This window comes from Amblyomma mixtum, chromosome 8 (assembly GCF_055824585.1).
Source record: "Amblyomma mixtum isolate Tamu chromosome 8, ASM5582458v1, whole genome shotgun sequence".
NCBI classification, from domain to species: Eukaryota; Metazoa; Arthropoda; class Arachnida; order Ixodida; family Ixodidae; genus Amblyomma; species Amblyomma mixtum.
Genome location: NC_143019.1, coordinates 15575010 through 15593414, shown reverse-complemented (window position 1 = coordinate 15593414; position 18405 = coordinate 15575010). Strand labels below are relative to the sequence as shown.

The window sequence follows — 18405 nt, the reverse complement described above, 5'->3', positions numbered from 1 at the left end:
AGCGAAATGAATGTCCCTAGAATGCTCCGTGATATATCGTATCATTCAAAAAGGAAGCTTCTCTACATCGAGAAGAAACCTTCTGCTAGCATTTCAAGGTCATTCGGTCTTTAATAGTGCCGTAATGGCTATCTTATGCAGCTGAAGCGAAAAGCTTTTGGCTTTAAGACTTCTGACCAAGACTGTACCTTTTCTGCGAGCCTGTTTAACCGTTGCTTTTTTTTTTTTTTTTCAGTGGTCATGCATCTGCAATTCTTACTGCAGGCTCGTCTGTCCATCCCAGTCCTCTCTGTCAGATTTTGCACCCGTGCGGCGTTTTGTTTATATGCAAATAGGCTTCTGTGATATTTGGCTGTCTGCCGACTTCGGCTCATGTTGTTTCCGCGGACAACCTTGTCCTTGTCGCGTCGCAAACATTCCTCGCACTTTAAGGGCCGCTCCACGCTCGGTGAATCGGAAACGTCGGACTTCTTTTCACGAGGAAACGTCGCATTTCACGAACGGATCGCATGCACCCATACTTGTTTACCCCTTCAAAGCTGAGGGCAAAAGTTTTGCCGATAGTGGTTATGCGTCATCGCTGCGTCATGCAAAGCGCCGTCTCCAGCCGGGAAGCCGAATTCCGAAGCCCTAGACGCGTAGTGTGACGAATACCAGGGGCTCTATCCCTAGTAAAAATGATCTGTAGACAGTCTATAGACTTCTTATAGACTCTATTGCTTTCCTAAAGGTATTTCTTCTTGTCTATCCATAGTTTGTAGACATTCTATAGACGAAAGTCTAACAGGAATGTGTGGCCATAAAACTATAGATTGTCTATAGACTAGTCAAAAGGATTGGTATTGCCTGTTGACTATTATCTAGGTAATAAGGGAGTAATTACTCATTGACATCCACCCGAGCGCAGCCACACGGCTACAAAGGAAAGCTATACAGCTTTCTCAGAAACTTCGTAGTTAAAGAAAAATTCGTCCTGGTCCGGGGTTCGAACCCAAGACCACCGCTTCACCGGAGGAGTCGCTCTACCAACTGAGCTAACCGGGACGGCAAGCTTATGGTAGGGCGAGAGCGAATTGATCAGTAACTCGAAGTGGGAACATTGTTAGTGGAATGTTTAGGGGAATCCCCTAAGGTGGAGTTAGATTTGTACTCGTAGATTTGTACTCGTAGATTTGTACTCGTAGATTTGTACTTGTAGATTTGTACTCGTAGATTTGTTCTCGTAGATTTGTTCTCGTAGATTTTGATTTGTAGATTTTTATTTGTAGATTTGTATTTGTCGATTTGTATTTCTACTCCACCTTGGGGGATTCCCCTAAACATTTGACCAACTATTCTCTAGGATTTGTTTATCGACAGAAGTCTGTGGACTCTATAGACTCCAAAGAAATTTTTCTAAGGGCACGGAATATAACGTGGCCATCAACTCGGCATTAGAAAAATCCTGCAGCGCTTCCCTCTAAGCTGCTTCAACCTGGAGAGATTTCACTGCCTTCGGCTCGCTGTTCGCGAAAAGTCGTGATCCGCGATCTGTAGGGGACCCAGGGTCAACAAGTGCTCAGCCTTAAAGACTCATCAGCCTCGGAAGGCGCGCTCCCTAAGTGACACCCGCTCACTTTCTCCGGGTTTCCGCCCATATAGGCGACGCGTGTATAACATCGCGATAGGACACCCCTTGGATCCTCCGGGATTAGTGTCGAGTAGGGAGGGATTATTCTCGCCTCGGAGCGTATATGCTCCCCGCTTCCATAATGCGGGGCGCAAACATGTAGCGGACCAGAAGCACGGTGATGTTCTTTATTTTTCCGTATCGGTCCTCCATTCCCTGGTGTGTGCTATAGCCGCGGGATTATGTTCGCCGAGAAAACTGTCTCTAATTTGTGCGAACGAAGATATCCAATCCGGGACTTGGCTTACTTAATTAGCTGTGTGTTAAAGAGATGTTGCCCTCCTATTCCGAAGCCTATAGCTATACTCTCTCGTTACTGCGTAATGAAGTTGTAGTGCGCAAGAAAGAAAAAAAAAAGAAAAATTACTGACTGAAACAGCGTGAACACTGCATCAGAAGAAACATAACTCCCGTCCAGTCCTTATAAATTAGGGAAGCCAACAGCCATCACCGAAGCCAAGAAGCATAGGGGATGTCTTTTTCTTTGTAGTTTTTATCAATGGTAGGTTAATAAAAGCAAAAGAAAAAATTGCGAGGACACTTTGGCAACTAAAGTGTTGAGAGGCGAAAGCCGAGGACACTTTGCCGTGACGACTTCCGGTGGGTGTGACGTCACACCGTTCCCGTGGCCATATCGATACCCAAATTATGCATCTTTCGGGGATCTTAAGTGTCAATTACGCTTAATTACACATTTTCCCATCTAATTTGACACAAATCCGACTTTCTTCCGACCAACCTGTGACAATTTTCACTATGCCGTGACGACCTCCACTTCTTTTCTCCCTTCATGTATATCTCTGTTTCGCCGTTTCTGGGATGAAAATATACTCGGAACTGTATCCGTTTTCTATTTTTTTTTTTGTTTTTTAATACCTCGCCAGCCTTTGAGCTGTAATATTGACGCTTGCGTGGCCGTGTTTGCACTGAGATCCGCAGCGGTCTGGTTGGAGCGAACATGTGAGCATGCTAGCGCGGCGCTGAAAGTCGTTTGAGGAGCCTATGCGACAGTATTCGCTCTGCTTTAATTGCGTGTCTGATGCGTTCCCCGCGGTCGCCCCCCCCTCCCCCCCCCCCTCTTTTTTTTTTTGCTGCAGTTTTTCCCCTAGGAAGTGTAACTAGTTAGACGTGGTTTATCGTATCGGGCGATTTGTGTAGTACCGGCCCAGCAAACAGGTCTTTTTTTTTTTCTAGTGGTGACCGCGCAGAGGGATTTCTCCGGGTTACGTAGCGTCGTAATATGTTGTAACCGTTAACTCCCTAGTTCACCCGCTTGTCAGGGAAACTTAACCAAATGGCCTGCAAATGCCAACGCAGGAGGGTTGGCATTTTTTTTTAAGGCGACAGATGTGGAAGAGGACAACACGGAAGAACGGAAACATTTCGCTGCTAATATGTCGGCACACAAAAGTGGGGACATTGCTCATTTAAGAAATATTTAAGGTGCGAATTTTTATTTTTATTTCTCGTGCAGTCTAGTATAGTGTTCGTAACGAAACAGCCCCGTTTTCTATCTTGTGTTTGGGGCACCATGTGTCGCCTCCCGGAAGCGCTTCATTAGATAGACATATAGATAGGTAATTTAGAGCGTCCCCTTTGTATCAAAGGGGATAATTCTCACGTAGCCATTAATCTCTATAGCGCTCTAAATTTGTTCGAAATAAATGCCAATTTTTGCCCTCTATCCAAACCGCTCTCCTGTACTTCACCAATCCTCTAAACGCCTCTTGTTTCTACGTTTGTGAGGTTGAGCACGTCCTGGCTGTTCCTATACACCCCACTGCATCTCGGATATCCGGTGTTCTCGTGCTGTGATCGCTGGAGTGTTTCGTTGACTTGCATTCAGTATCACTAATTGTCATCCCTGGTGTCGGATTTCTTCACTACCTAAAACGTCCAGCCCCATATCCTCTAAAAGTAATGGGCTTGATCTACAATGGTCGAAAAAGGTCTCCCTGTCTAATTTTAGTTTTCGCCATCCTGGAGAACTCGAGCGTCGGCTTGTCCATTACTTTCTTTTGCCGGCGAGTACTTTCTGAGGTTTGTACTTTTGTTTCGAAGTTATCTTGCTATCTTTTTCCTCCCCGTGACACTTGTATTTATTAGCAAGCTGTCCGGTTGTCCTCCACGCGGTATCGATCACGCTGCTGCGTTATAAGTAAACTTAATTTAGATCGCCGACCCCTGATGTAAGAAAGCGAAGCTCGTATAATTGCGCATGGCCTCCGAGATCACCCGTGCAGATCTCAGAGGCCATGCATTGCGCCAGCTGTGCCAGCGTGGCTGCAAACGCACCCCTGCTGGTGTTTACGAGGCGCTAACCTCGGATGTGTCACCCTTTCTCCCGAACGCAGCCTACTATACTACCACTTTCGGAGTCGAGGCGATGACACACGATTGGTTTGGGAGCGGAGAAACAAAAAAAAAATAGAAGGAAAACAAAGCAGCGTCTCTCTTGCACGTCCTCCCACGCGCTGTCTCACGCGTCTCTGAGTCATGGATCGGCACCAGCAGTTGGGGGGAGGGGGGGGGGGGGGGGGGGGGAGGAGCTTCTTTTCCCAGTCGGGCTCTCTCTCTGTCTGTCTACGAGGTCAACCGATCGGCTGGCACCGCGCTTCTCCTGCTCCGCTTAGCTGGCGCGCCTCTCTCGATGGTTCGCAGCTGGTCAACTTCCGGCCCTGCCTCTCCGTGCACTACCCTCCCTCGCACTCTGTCTCGCCACTTTACTCCCGTTTCCGTCGTTTTCTTTTCTTGTCCCTCTATTCTCTTCTTTTTTTTCGTAATTCAAAACCGTTGTCGTGTTCTGCGCACGCGCTGTTGGAGCGGGCGCGCGGTCAATGCACACCTTCATCTTGAGAGGCTTTCCTTTTCTCTAGAAGAGTTTTTCTCTCGGTCGTCGACATCTTTGCCGGCTATAGGCCGGCCGCTTTCGAATACCGCGCCTTCTGGGCTCATGCTGCATAAAGAAAGGGCCGGCGAGTAGGCATCGACGCAGGCGCTCTTTGCCGCTGCCGGTCGGGAACATGTCAGAGGAGATAAAGAACTGTGCTTCGCTTTAGCGCGTAAATACGATGTGCCCCTTTTGGTTCGGTCCGCGCTCTCTGGATGGCCTGTTTACCCTGTGCTAGACAAACCATCTCGCGGAGCGCTGTATGTTCTCTCTCGGTGGCTTCTGTTTCTATTCGCGTCGCGCATCCATGTGCGTGAGCTTGTGGTTCTCTCTCCCCTGTACATCTTTATATCACCCTTTACCCAGCGCGGGGTAGCCGGCGTAACATACAGTGATAGGCAAAAGTTTGCGAGGTGTGGATATTTGTTGTCCTCTTTTGCTCCATCGCATAGAAATAATTTTTTTTTTCGGGAAACTACATCCCGCGAACTTTTATCAATGACTGTAAATATTTTGAATTAGATTTCCCTTTCTCAGTTATCTGTCTGTGCGCGCTCCCTCCGTAATCCTTTCTCTACCGTCTTCCCCTTTCCCTTACGATTGTCGGATAGTCGGTGTCAGCCAGTTTATGCTTCTGCAGCTACAACTCGCACTATGGCAAAGGCTTCTCCCATGTCTCTCCAATCAAATCCCGTCTCGCGCCAACTGCGTCCACCGTATCCCCGCAAACTTCGTAATCTCATCCGCCCACCTAACTTTCCGCTGCTCCCAACCACACTCTACTTCTCTTGTTATATCCTGTCCGTTATACTTAACGACATCTGCTATCTCGCCTTCGCATTACACGACCTGCCCAAGCCCATTTCTTCTTGATTTTGGCTAGAATGTCATTAAATCGCGTTTGTTCCCTCACCCACTCTGCTCGCTTCCCGTCTCTTAAGCAGCTTTTATTGTTTTTTTGTTCTTTAGCTGTGTGCGTTATAGGCAAGCACCGACAAGTCTAGCGTGCTGATAAGAATGTGGACGGTGGCCCACGAAACAAGCACGCGTCGATCCTTTATCTTCGCTGACCAGACAAAGTGTCTGTCTGACTCCTGTCTTTAGAGCAAACAGCTGACGAGTCGAAAATTTTCAAACAAGCAGCGCAAACAGAGAAGAGTACAGAATCGCTCTGTGGTTTGCATGAGCTTGTTTCAAGGTGAAGAACCAACACGACCGCATGTCTGACTCGTGTACTTATCGATGGCTCCCTTTCCAAACCGCTGGCGGTGTATTCGATAAGCGTGCGGGCGGGCGTATGGTCAGTTCAGCAAGAGAGAATGACGATGAGACACGCGAACGAATTTGTATAGTGCGTGCAGTTTTGGTTGGCCAACTGGTATAGAGAACATCGTTCGTTTACTTTGCGTGTCGTCCGTTCCCTGCTTATACAAGTGTACGTTGCGGCGTTCCTGCGCCTGGCTTCCTTTTTATCCGGTTTATCGGTACGATGTGGACGTAAGGCCGAAGAACGGCGAAATGCGTCACACGTGCTGTGTTTTGTCCTCCGCACTTCCTTTCGGCCGCGATCAGCGGTGGCGAAGGACGAGGGGGTATTGTCGGATCGTCCGTCGGCTGCAGTAGTGCATCGATTGGCGGCACCCCTTCTTCCCTGCAGTGCACCCGCGCTGGTCGCTCGCTGCGCGGTCGCCGTAAACGAAAGGGAACAGATCCCCCCCTTCCCTTCGTCGTCGTGTCCTCGGCGCGTTGACACGGCGCATAAAACCGATAATCGTGTCCCACCACCACCACCGCCTCCGCTGTCTGTCTTCTTTTCTTTGTTTTTATTTTTATTTTTTTTTCGTCCGGGCTTGCGTGTTTGTTCGGCTGCGCCAAAGACAAACACTGGCTCGAGCTCGGTGCGCTGCGGTGGAAACACCTGCGCGGCGGTCGCCGGTTTCTCTCGGGTCGGCCGCGAAAAGCGAAGATACCGGGGAAGCAACGTTCCCCCGCCGCTGTCTTTCTTTCTTTTTACCTTCTCTCTCTCTATCTATCCTGAGGCCCTGTCTCCACCAGGGTGTGCACGCGCGCAGTGTTCGTTCGTGTGAGCAGCAGCAGCAGTAATAGCGCCGGGGCCCCGGTTCGACCGCGGTTCGCCGGTGGGATCTAAAGAAAAAGGGGCTCGCAGATAGAGAGAGAGAGGCTGGGGTAAAAGGGTGGGGGAGGGGCGAGTGTCCGGTCAATTTTTGGACTGCGCGTTAAGCTGGCCGTAAACGAACCGATACATCGATCGCGCTGTCGTTCAGCGGCAGCCGGCGCGCCCTCCCGGGTCTTTTGTGTGTTTTCATTTACTACCTCTTCTTTCGTTCTTTCTTTTCTTATTTTTATCCGGAGTGGCAGGCCACCGGGAAAGTGACCGTGTCGCCTTCACCCGTCCGGATCTGGACAAGTTCTCTTGCGCCGGCAAAAATGGTTTGAAAAGTCCAGGCATCCCAATGTGGGTGTGCGCATTACACGTGGAACTACATGTAACACGGGATGTCGGTTGATGATGTAGGTTATCTAAATTGTGTTGCGGTACTTCCATCGTCTATAGGTCTCTTTTAAACGACGTACAGGCCGTCAAGTTTACTTTTGGGTCTGTGCAGGGTCTGTGCAGGGTCTGTGCAGGGTCTGTGCAGGGTCTGTGCAGGGTCTGTGCAGTGTCTGTGCAGTGTCTGTGCAGTGTCTGTGCAGTTTCTGTGCAGTGTCTGTGCAGGGTCCTTGCTGGGTCTTTGCTAGATCCTTGATGGGCATGTGCTGGATCCGTGTTGGACCCGTGTTGGACCCGTGCTGGATACGTGCTGGATACGTGCTGGATACGTGCTGGATCCGTGCTGGATCCGTGCTGGATCTGTGCTGATCCGTGGTAGGTCCGTGCTGGTTCTGTGCAGGGTCTGTGCAGGCGTGGCTGGTTTCACATCTTCATCGCCCCGTATTTCTCATGGATGAGGGTGACTGTCATCCTCATTTCTCCATCTCTTAGGGGTTCATGACTTGCTTAGGAGTCTCTATGCTATATGCAATTTTTCGTTGTTGGCTGGAACGATTGGCTTTTCGTTACAAGTCCAGGTATTTCCGTCGCTATCAACCTCATCCTCACCCTCCTACCCAACATGTTTTGACACTGCTCATAGCGACCTTACGGTAAGCGTTGATCGGAGCTTTTGGTAAACTGCTTCGAACGAACTCTGACGGGTGCGCATCTGTGTCACTTTGCTTTAAACGCCTCGCCGAAGCATAATAGCGGGCCTGCGGCATTGTAAACACACACATCGGAGCGCTCACGTCAGTCGTCATAGAAACGTAGTTGTACTATAGAGGACTACGAATTTGTGAGCTGCACACTGCGGAAGATGGGTACCATTACCGTTTGACAGCTTGAACCCCTTCTAAACTCGCGCGTATTTCAGTTACTGTGGTCATGAACTTCATGCCACGAGCACTAGAAGTTCTTGCGTGGCAAGTGGAAATAACGTGTGGTTAATTTGGAGGAAGGTTTCAGTGGCTCAGGAAAGGGTTTCGTTCCTTCTCTAATCTGAACGCCTTCGCTTCGGTTCTCGTTCTGCAGTGGTGGTGTTTGTTTTTGTTTTTTTCACTAAAGCCTTGCTCACTTTGCATGTTCACTTCATCGTCACCTGTCGTTCCGTAAATCGATCTAATTCTGTTGTAGCTGGCTGTCGTGAGCCAAAGTTCTCCTATATAAGAAAATTCCTTTATCCTTCAGTTTTCGTTCTCGCACGTCGGTGTTGTTTGCAAAAAAAAAAAAAAAGAAAAGTCGAAAAGTCAGTAGAGGTGGTGTTTTGAACGGAATGAATGGGTTGTTTTTTGTATTTTTCTTGTTCATCCAGATCGATGGTGGTGCGCTGAAAAAAAAAAACGCGTCCGGCCCAATTGTCTAAGTGTCTACGTATTACCCGCGAACGGGTCAAGTGGCTAAACACCTGAGGGCGAGCCAGCGTTGGTTAAAATGTAGGTCAGGGCACAGGAGACGCACACAGCCCGAGGTGTCCTCAGAAGCCGCTAATCTGCCCTGGTCAGTGGCGGTCAAAGGGACGCGACTAGACGCTGTCTGGCCCCCCTGGTCGTTAGCGGCCGCTCGCTGCTGTTGCCCGGCGGCCGCGCGTTTGTCGAGCGTGCCCTGTCCATTGGTGTCCCTCCTTTGTGCGCGGCGGTGGCGGCGATCTTCCGCAATCGGGAACCGATCGATCGATCAGCGCGCGATGAGAAGGGGCAGCGGGAGAGGGGAGCAGGTCTCGAGCGGGCACACGCGCACGGGCCCGGTGGTCTCCAACACACGGCTTGTCGTCGGCGGCGGCGTGGCCTGTCCTCCTCCTCCTCCTCCTTTTCCAGGAGGAGGCGGCTGTCGTCTCTCACGCGCGAGGCGGCTGCTGCAGCCGCGGTCGTCGCTCGCCGTTCACCAGCGTGCGCCAGGCTTTCCTCACGTCGCCCACATTGTGCGTCGCAGGTTCAGAGATGTGTACCAGGAGGACAGAGAGGATTGGTGGTCGGTGGTAGCGGTTATTAAGCGAAGAGAAAGAGGTGTGTGGAGCACAGAGTAGATCACAGCCTGAAGGAAATTGTGAAGGTAGGACAGGGTTAACTGGAGAGAGATGGGAGAGGCCATTGCCCTGCTGTGGACGTAGTCAGCCTGATGATGATGATGGCGATGGTGATGATGATGAAAGGGAATGAACTGGTAATACGCTGATGAGAGTGCGCAGAATCGCGCGCTGTGATGAAGTCGAGGAAAGCTGATGGAACAGGGGGGCATAAGGGGAGAGCGTAGACGGAGGCGGCAGTGAAGCGTGATCTGCTTGAATGGGCCAGAATGGGAACTGGCGACTCTAATAAAAGGATCGGGGGAGTGGAAAGAACCGTTCTGGAGTCAAAAAGGCGTCTTTCCTAATGCATGCGGGATTACCTTTTTTTTTTTTTTAGCGATCCAGCAAGTTGAGGATCACTTGGGCTCAGCGGCTTTAACCGGGCACGCGCCACAGTGCTTGGCTTCACTCGGTTTCGGCAGATAGACGACGGCCTTAAAAGCGGACCAAAGGCTTCTTCTTCTCGCTGCATTTTTGTGCTGGCTTCTAATACAATTCTTTCCTCGTCATCCTCAAGGCAGTAGACTCGGTCGAAGACGTGGTTGTTTAAAACTCGACGATCGTGCGCCGACTTGCGTTCAACTGCTCCGAGAGCACGCTACACTTGAGGACGGATGGCTCGCTCCTCGGCTCGTTGTGTCGTCGACTCGTCGTGCCCTCTTAATCTCGTCATCGCGCGTTGCCTTATCCACTTCTTTCCGCACTTTGGCCGTACTCGGGTGCTTGTGCCACTGAAACCCATCCATCATCGCGCGGCGTCCCGACTCAACCTTGCTTTCCGCGCGCCTCCTTCGCGGGACTCTTTGCAATATCTGCTTCTCTTTCTCTCCTATCCGTGGCCGCTGATCCCGCCGTGAGCAAGATGAGGGTGCAGCTGTACCCCCCCCCCCCCCCCCCCCTTCCACTCCATCCGCCCATCCCTTTCCCTGTTTGCTGTAGGGCCAGTGCCCCCTGTTTCGAGTTGCCTGTGCGCGCGCCCATTGCGTGGGCTGAGGAGCTGGCGCTCAAGGCCTTCGTCCTTGGGCGCTCGTGTAGTGCGCTTTGGGCGAGGAGGAGGAGGAAGATCCGTGGCTTCGCCGAAGCGCCGCTCACCGGTCCCAGACCTGAGGAGGTGCTTTTTTCTCTCTCTTCGCTCTGTGCGCGTGTGTGTATATATATCTGCCGTCTCTCGACGCTCGGCGACTTCCAGCCGAGCGAACCTCGGAATAACCCGGCCTGCCCCGCCCACTGCCGTAGCGGCGATTTGTTGTAGAATTGAGGCGGTGTATTTTCTTGAGCGGGGTCTCCGCCGCTGGTCACTGGGTCACCCAGCACCATTATTGCTATGGCGGAATGGAAGACGATAAGGCGTACCGAAAGCGCTCACCCATTCGTTTATTGGTGTTGTAATGCGTATTCGTTTGCCCGACTTGATGTCGCATCGGCAGTCGCTAGGGCGTCTCGTATGCAGTCGGTTGGTTTAGCGTCCTCCGTGTTTCGGGTGTATTTTGCGCTTTACGTAGCTGTTGTCGTCAGGTTCGCTGGTTAATGCTGGGTACAGTTAATGCTGGTTAACTCTGGTTAATTCTGGGTAGGGCGGGACAAGTGTCATATCGTGCCATGGGTTTGTGACGTTCGTGTGTTTGTGACCCTGGGATTGATTTTTTTTTTATTGCCACTCTGCGTTGGCATTAGGCGAAAGTAGGTGAAGCAGCTAGACGTATACGGTGTAGTGTAATAGATCGAATGTTATTTTTTTGTTGTCACCGCTTCAGCGAAGGGAGCTGACAACGGGATTGCACGCCACCAGTCATGACTGAAGTCAAGGTCGACCTCCGCATGGCGTGTAAAGAGGCGAAATGCACAGCCTGGATAATAGTGAGGATAATAGTGCTCCTTTCACGTGACGTGCTGATATTTGGCGTTCGGAAGAACGAAATCGTGCCCACTTCGCGGATGAGGAGCGGCGTGGATCAGTATGATGATGCAGGGCCGGTTCTGGTTCGTTCGGCGTCCTGCTCATGGAAGTGCTTGCTTTCTGTGTCCGCATTTGTTCTCGCGCTCTGTTTTCACGTACGAAGTGGCGTGACGCAAACTCGCTGCCCCATATTTTAGTGTAGGAATCATTCTGGAGCTTTTCCTTGCTCGCCAGATGACCGCGGCGACATTTTCACGTCTGCTCTGCAGAGCTCGCCGGATAACATTCAAGCTCCCACGCTCACCCAAAGAACGCGCACTGCACGTGGCTGCTTAGTTTGAAGGATTGGTTGTCCGTGTTATCCACGGGTGTTATCCATGGCATAAAATGAAGACGGCCTCGCTATAGCATACAAAGGGGGTATTCTGCGGGAGCTCCCGCTAGATGGAGAGTAGAGGATAGGCGCGACAATCCGTCGCCAGTCGCAAGCGCGCTCCGTTGGGGATGCATTTCTGCTGCAGCTGTGCACTCTAAACATAAATACACCCATATGGGAGTAATAAGGGAGTAAGCTGTCCTCTACGCCACACCCTATTATAAAAGGGTGTAAAAAATCTGTTTACAGTGTGCAAAAAGCGTTTGCTCGGACGTGCACCCGCAATTCTGAGACGAACGAAGGCTGTGCTCTTCCGCGGTGAGAAACGCTGTCACCGTCCGTCCGTCCGTCGCCGGGACGGTTTCCGTCGCCCTTTGGTTAGACAGTGGGTCGCCGGCGGTGGCGGTGTTCGCCGCCCGTCGCCATTCAATAATTTAGCGCTCCGCCGCGCAGGGGAAGCGCGTCAGCGTCGCGTGCCGAAGATCACCCCCGCCCCTCCTCCTCCTCCTTCTCTCTCTCCGGACGTTCGGAGGAGGCGCGACACGGCGGCCCTTGCATGGCGTGACGTAATGCGTGAGCAGTGTGCGTGCGCACGTCCACGCGCCCGTGCACGCATCACCGCGTCGTGCGTCTCCTTTCTCCGATGCGTGTTGTCGCTCGCTGGTCTTCCTCTCCCTTTTCTCGCCTTGACAGGTGGCGAAGGTACCCCGCTACGCATCCTCCTTGTTCCCCTCGTCGTCTTGGCGCTGTTCGTCGGGTCGTGCGTCGGGAGAAGGCATGCTGGGCGGGCTAGCGGACACCGCTGGGGCTCGTGACGGTCGGCTTCTGAGCCCCTTAAATCGCAGGAGGGAGTCTCGGTCGCTTTTCGATAGAGGAGAAGTTCTGACGGCGGCCATTACTGTGTACGGTGTCAGTGCACGAAGAAACTCGGGTGCTCGAAATTTATGCGGAGCCCTCCTCCGCTGCGGTGATCTTTTCTCTTCCTCTGCGCTTCATCGGTTCGTTCAAGACGCGGTTCGGTTTCCACCATGAAGTGAAGACAGCTACTGCGCTATTTCATTTCTTCGAAACCAATTTTTTCGAGTATCAACCTTGAGTGCGACAGTACCTTTCCTTTCTTCGTGAAACATTTGCGTTTTCATTTTTGATACTTCCTTTTCCTTAGCTAAACACACTCGGTCTTTCGTGCAAACCTCGTCCCCGTGTGCTGTGCGATGCCAGAGCACGTTAGCGAACCCCAGGTGATCACAATCAGTTCGGAGCCCTCCACTACGGCGTTTCTGACAGCCCACGTGTCGCTTAAGCTTGACAATTATCAATTCTGCAATTTTACTCCCGCAGTCATCCCTTCCCCCGCGACGCGGTCAGGCGTCCACCGAGAAGTGGGACGGTCACTGCGATTATTTTTAATGCGAAAGAATTGCTAGTCCCATTACGAGAAAAGCCGGTGGCGTATGCGCTTGCGTGCGTACGTGTGTATGTACGTGCGTATGTACGTGCGTATGTACGTGCGTGCTCTGTCTGTGTGCGTGCGTGTTTGTGCGTGTGTGTACGTGCGTGCGTGTGTGTTAGGTATTCTACCAGATGTTCGAACCGGGTGTCCGGACCTTTGTGGATTCAGCTTTCTCCGTTTCATGTCTCCGTGCGCAGCCTGCGTCGAGGTATCACGCTCGGGATGACTCGCTAATGCCTCTGCCTTCGCAGCACGTAAACACTCCTAAGTGCCGTCTCAATTTTCCTTTCCTCAAAACCATTTTTATTGTTTGCACGTGCGGATACGCGTATGCATTCGGACGCGTGCGAGAAGTGTCGTGCGATATGGTCCAGGTACACAAGATTGCGTGCGCGCGTCTCTGCGCTGCGGTTGGGCGATCTGCGCGAAAGAATGGAAGTGCGTCTCCGACAAACGGGGGTGAATCTGGCTGTCCTTGCCGGTGCGGCCGCGACACGGAGAGAAGAAAGCGACGGCGCCGTAGTGTGTCCTTGTCGAATTCTCTCTGGCGCTTCCCGGTAGCCACAATGGAGGACGCCCTGTGTCACGCAAAGAACTCGGCTTGTGGCGCGGGCCAGCCAGGCATACAACGCGCTCGGATCGCAGGTACCTTTGGCGGCCACTAGTGAGAGAGAGATAATAAATTTAATTCTATTTTTAGCCCTCAGTCCGGGGCTTTTCAGCACTGCTACCGTCCGCCATGTTTGGAACGGACTAGACAAGAGCCTGTAGAACGATGATGCTAGGTGTTAGAGATGAGGGGCCGTTAGGTTGGCGGACTCGTTCAAGCCCGAGGTCCCGGCTCGATACGATGGTGTCGGGACTCGAGATAGCTTGATGGTTACGGAGGAAACTGTTTAGTTGATAGTTTGTATAACGAAAGCTAGACGGAACACACACGAGAGGGAAGACACCACACGTGCTGACTCGCGACTTAAGATTTAGTGAAAAGGTGAAGGAAAGTATATACAGAGAACCACCGAAGGTTTCCCGCCTTGGATATTCACCAACTAGCCCAGACTTCTGCTTTGTAGATGAGTACCTCGGTAACACGCCATCAGCTCGTTAAATAGAGTCCTTATTCCCCCGGATCCCTGGCTGGGGAATAAAATTATGTGAAAGTTGACCAACCTGGTGGGCAGTTGTGGTACCGCCCATGGCACGAGGCGGTGCTGATCGAACACTCATCGAACACTTTTGTTTGTGGTTTATGGGGTTTTAACGTCCCAGAGCGACTCAGGCTGTGAGGGACGCCGTAGTGAAGGGCTCCGGCAATTTCGACCACCTGGGGTTCTTTAACGTGCACTGATATCGCACAGTACACTGGCCTCTAGAATTTCGCCTCCGTCGAAATTCGACCGCCGCGGCCGGAATCGGACCCGCGTCCTTCGGGTCACCATCCGATCGCCATAACCACTGAGCCACCGCGGCGGCCTCGAACACTCTTCGCCACTTGGCCTCGAGATTTCGCCACTTGGGCGAATCTTCTGTTCGGAGCCTCCGTGGGAGCGGAATTTCAATCCGTCTCTCAGCAGGTGAAGATAAGTGACCTCGTCTGCCCCCGCAGAATGTCGGAAACGGGAGATCTCTGCCACTTGAGTCCGCAGCTGCGTTTCGGTTAACCCCTCCTGCTTGAGGGAGCCGCCCGCTCCGTCCGGCGAAGCGAGGGCGGACTCTACCATTTGATGCCGCCGGCAGTCCATGTCGCCTCGTTGCATCTAGGTGATTCGTCTCTCTGCCTTGCTGGAGAGTCCGCGAGGAATTTTTCCCAGGCCCGAGTTCGCCGATTTTAACGAGGGTTAGGTTCGGGGGGGAACGAGCCAGTGATTGAGGGAGGCAGGATGAAGGGTTGGAAGTGCTACGCTGCGCGCATTTGTGCGGAATTGTTGAAGTATTCCTATTTGAGTTGATGAGGAACTAGTATTTGTGTACGAGCTTGACGAATGGCGCATGGCGTCCTGTAGCCGGGTGGTATTCTTTATTCAGAGGTTATCCCGCAGCGCCCGAAGCGGGGGTTTACAGCATTGAAAAAATACATCCTCGTGAGTACAGCACACCTGCATTTCACCCAGTCGATTCCATTCGCCAGTTGTTTTAACAAAAAAAAAAAAGAGTTTGCGTAAGTGCCAGTCCTTGAGTGATACTCACGCATTTTGAGACTATGGTCTGTGCGCCTGGAAACATAGTGAGGCTCTTTCAGATAGGTTTCTCTATTAATTCCGGTTTTATTATGAAATATTGTGTATGAGAGTTTAAGCCTTAGTTTTCTTCGGCGGGAGGCAAGTAGTTCCCAGTTGATCATATTCTTCATGGCACTTACGCTATCCTGCCTTCGGAATCGTTCTAAGGCAAACCTGATATTTCACACCTCTTCAGTCTGGGGGAAGAAAAATTGGAGGTTCACTTGGGTGGTGCGTGCGGTAATCGACGGTCTGCGCAGCAGAGTGTACTGCACGTGGAAATAGAAGCAGCAGCAAGAAAGGGGGGGGGGAGGTTGAGAGTTTCATGCGCTGATGAAATTGTGGAAATTTGTTGCAGATCGCTAGAAGAAGTGGTCGAGGCCGTTGTGCTTTTGCTGTGGACACAGTTCACTTCATGATTGTGGTGGTGACCGCAGCGGTGGCTTGGTGGTCTGAGCATCCGCCTCGCGTGCAGGAGGTGCGGGGTTCAATCCCCAGTGCCTACGGGTAACCACTGGTGTCTCAATGGGTACAAGCTTTCGTTTGTACTAGTGCTCGGCTTTTCTGGAGTGGAATGCTCGGGGAATTGATCTTGCCGCAGTCTTTATGTAAACGAAAGCACCTTGTGCCTTGGCGCTCTTTGGCCAAAGTTGTCGTTGCTCTCTGAAAAAAAAAGAGGTAGAATGGGGATGGTGGGGATGATAGTGATGGATGCTGTCTGTGCCCGCCCCAGTCGATTTTGTTGATACGCTTGGCGCCGTCAGAGAAACAAAAATAAAATTTAGTATAAGAAGGAAGGAATGGAAGAAACGATGGGACAGATAAAGGACAGGAAAAACGACAGAAGGATGGGAGGAACGAAAGAAAGAAAGCGGGCGTCATTGTTTTCCTTTGTTTTCCGTGCGCCCGTTTATCATCGCGCGCGCACACATCTGATCTGCCCCTCTCTCCCTCGCGTTACAACGTTCAGTCACGTCGTACACCCGCTCGCGCTCCGGCCCCCGACGCCTTCTGCGCCTGGCGTTCCTTTTGCGGCCGAACCGGTGCGCGCCGAGTGGCCGCCAGCCGCTTTGTTCGCGTGACCACGCCAAGGAAGCGAGGACGACGGCGACGCGAAAGACGAGCACGCCCAGCGCCGAGACCCCCCCCCCCCCTCCCGTCGACCCAGTCCCCGTCGGCGGCGTCTTCTCTCCCTCTCCTTTCCAGCTCGCGTGCGGCGCAGCCCCCGGCCCCGTGGTGGTCAATTTCGTTTCTCTTCGTTTACCACACTTTCTCCTCCCCCCTTTCGGTGCCCCCATTCTCGTCGTATTTTATCGTGTGTTTGATTTCTCTCCTCTTCACCTCCTTCTCCCTTCAATCCTGTATCCAGTCTCTCTCCCCCCTCCCTCCTATAATCTCCCGCCGTCCCGACTGGCGTGCGCGCCGTCGCGGCGTGCTACCCTGCCCTGTCCGGTGAGCGTGCGCGCGGTGCTGAGCGTGAAAGGGTAAAGGCGACTCTCGGCAGACACATCGCTGTTTGATGGCAACGGTGCTACGACGCGGAAAACGGGGAAAAAAAAAATGGCGAAAGAAGCGACTACACGCCCCCCCCCCCCCCCTTTTCGCCGTGGTCGACGCGCCTATATCGATGTCGCGTCGGCGACACAACGGAGCCACCAACGCGTCCTTTCTCTGCGTCCGCGAGTTAATTCCGTGCAGCGTTGACCCCTGCTCTGCTGTGTTTTTCTCAACCGGCCTGTGTGTATTATGGGCCCGTCTTGGCCGACACAACAGCTCCGGAAGGGGCGGGGGGGACTGCTCTTCCCAGTCGTGTCAGTGACTACTAGCTAAGGAGGGAGGGGGGGAAGAGAGGCAGGAAAAATAAGAAGCGAGCGCTTTTATAATATTGCTCCCGCTCTGCCATCGGTGGCGGGGAAGTGCATTGTGTCGCGTGTTGTAAAGCCGGGGTCCCGTCCTAGCGCTCGAGTCTTCGACGTTCGCTGGCGCCTCGGGCGGTTCCTGCACAAAGGGATCACGATGGAGCATCGCGGAGCAGTGACGGTTTGGCCTCTAGGGGGCAAAGCATGATACACTCCGCTTCCTTTGTCCTTCCTTTTTGCCACCTTTCTGTCTCTTCGATGTCCGCGGTGTTCCTCGCCGCTTCTTCGCTAATCTCTAAGGCCCTCCCCAGTGGCCGCAGTTGGGTACGGATCTCTTTCCCCCTTACCCCCTCGTTATGCCACGTTATGACACCTTTATTTTTCAAACAGCGCCGCTCGGGAAAGCGGACAGATATCGCGCCCTTGTGTGTGTGCCCGTGCCTTCGTCTTTTCCCCTGTCCTCCGACGATGTCCGCTTGTCGCCGTCTCCCCCCCTCCCTTCCTCTTTCATTCGTTTGCTTTTTTTTTTCTCCCTCTCCCGTTGTCTTTGTGGTGGTTTTGATCGGCCCGCCGTCATCATCCTTCACGGCCTTCACTCGACCGCGAGCGATCGAATTGCGCCACGGCTCGAACGAGATTGGCCCTCCTTCCTTGTCCCCCTTTCCTCGTCTTCACCCTCCCTTTGTAGAAGGGGGAGGGAGAAAAGGACGAGGGGGGAGGGGGGGGGGGGAGGAACCGTTCTCGCGCGCGCGACACCCCGCGGTGACAGTGGAACGAGTCTCTCTCTAATCGCCGTCTCGTTTCTGACGTGCGACGTTAGAAGAAACGGGTGTGTTCTGGCGTGAGGTGGGAGGGGGGATGCACACACGTGCGCCTGCCTGCCTTGCCGACGTTTAATCGGCCGTTCTTCTGTGCGTCTGCCCTTTCCTTCCTTGGACTCGGCGGTGCCGCAGCTGTCGCAGAGGTGTTGCTGACACAGGTGTACGTGTCGTGTTAATCATCTAAGTGTGGCGGCTGCTTGCACTGGCGCCGGCAAATATTGAACAAAAAAAAAAGAAGAAAAAAAGTGCTGGCGCGCGCTCAAACTTTTTGTCAGTACCTTTCTTCTGTTCTTTTTGCTTCTTCGCTTCTTTTTTTCTCCTGCTGAGCATGCGCGCGCGCTCGCTTTGTGAAGGTTACCTGACCAAAAGGTCAGTTTCACCGTTCGATACACGGCAAACCGAGCCCCGTTTTGTCGCTGCCTTAAATTGTCGTTGCGAGAAAGGATCATTGCTTTGACGATGATGAAAGCGTAGCGGTTAAAGCGTTGAAAAGAGTTCCGCTAACGCGCCGGTCCCCATTTTAATGAATTATGGGTCGCTTGAGCGGGTTGAGTTAATGTTTTGCTTGTCATTCGTTAAGCAATCACAAATTCACTCGG

At 52.5% G+C, this 18405-nt stretch overlaps 1 protein-coding gene across 1 annotated transcript in view; it reads left to right on the top strand.

The window, feature by feature from the left end:
- The window catches only part of ttv (exostosin glycosyltransferase 1 ttv), a 164024-nt gene that overhangs the window by 67899 nt on the left and 77720 nt on the right, over positions 1-18405 (top strand). The gene's annotated exons all lie outside the window — the stretch shown is intronic.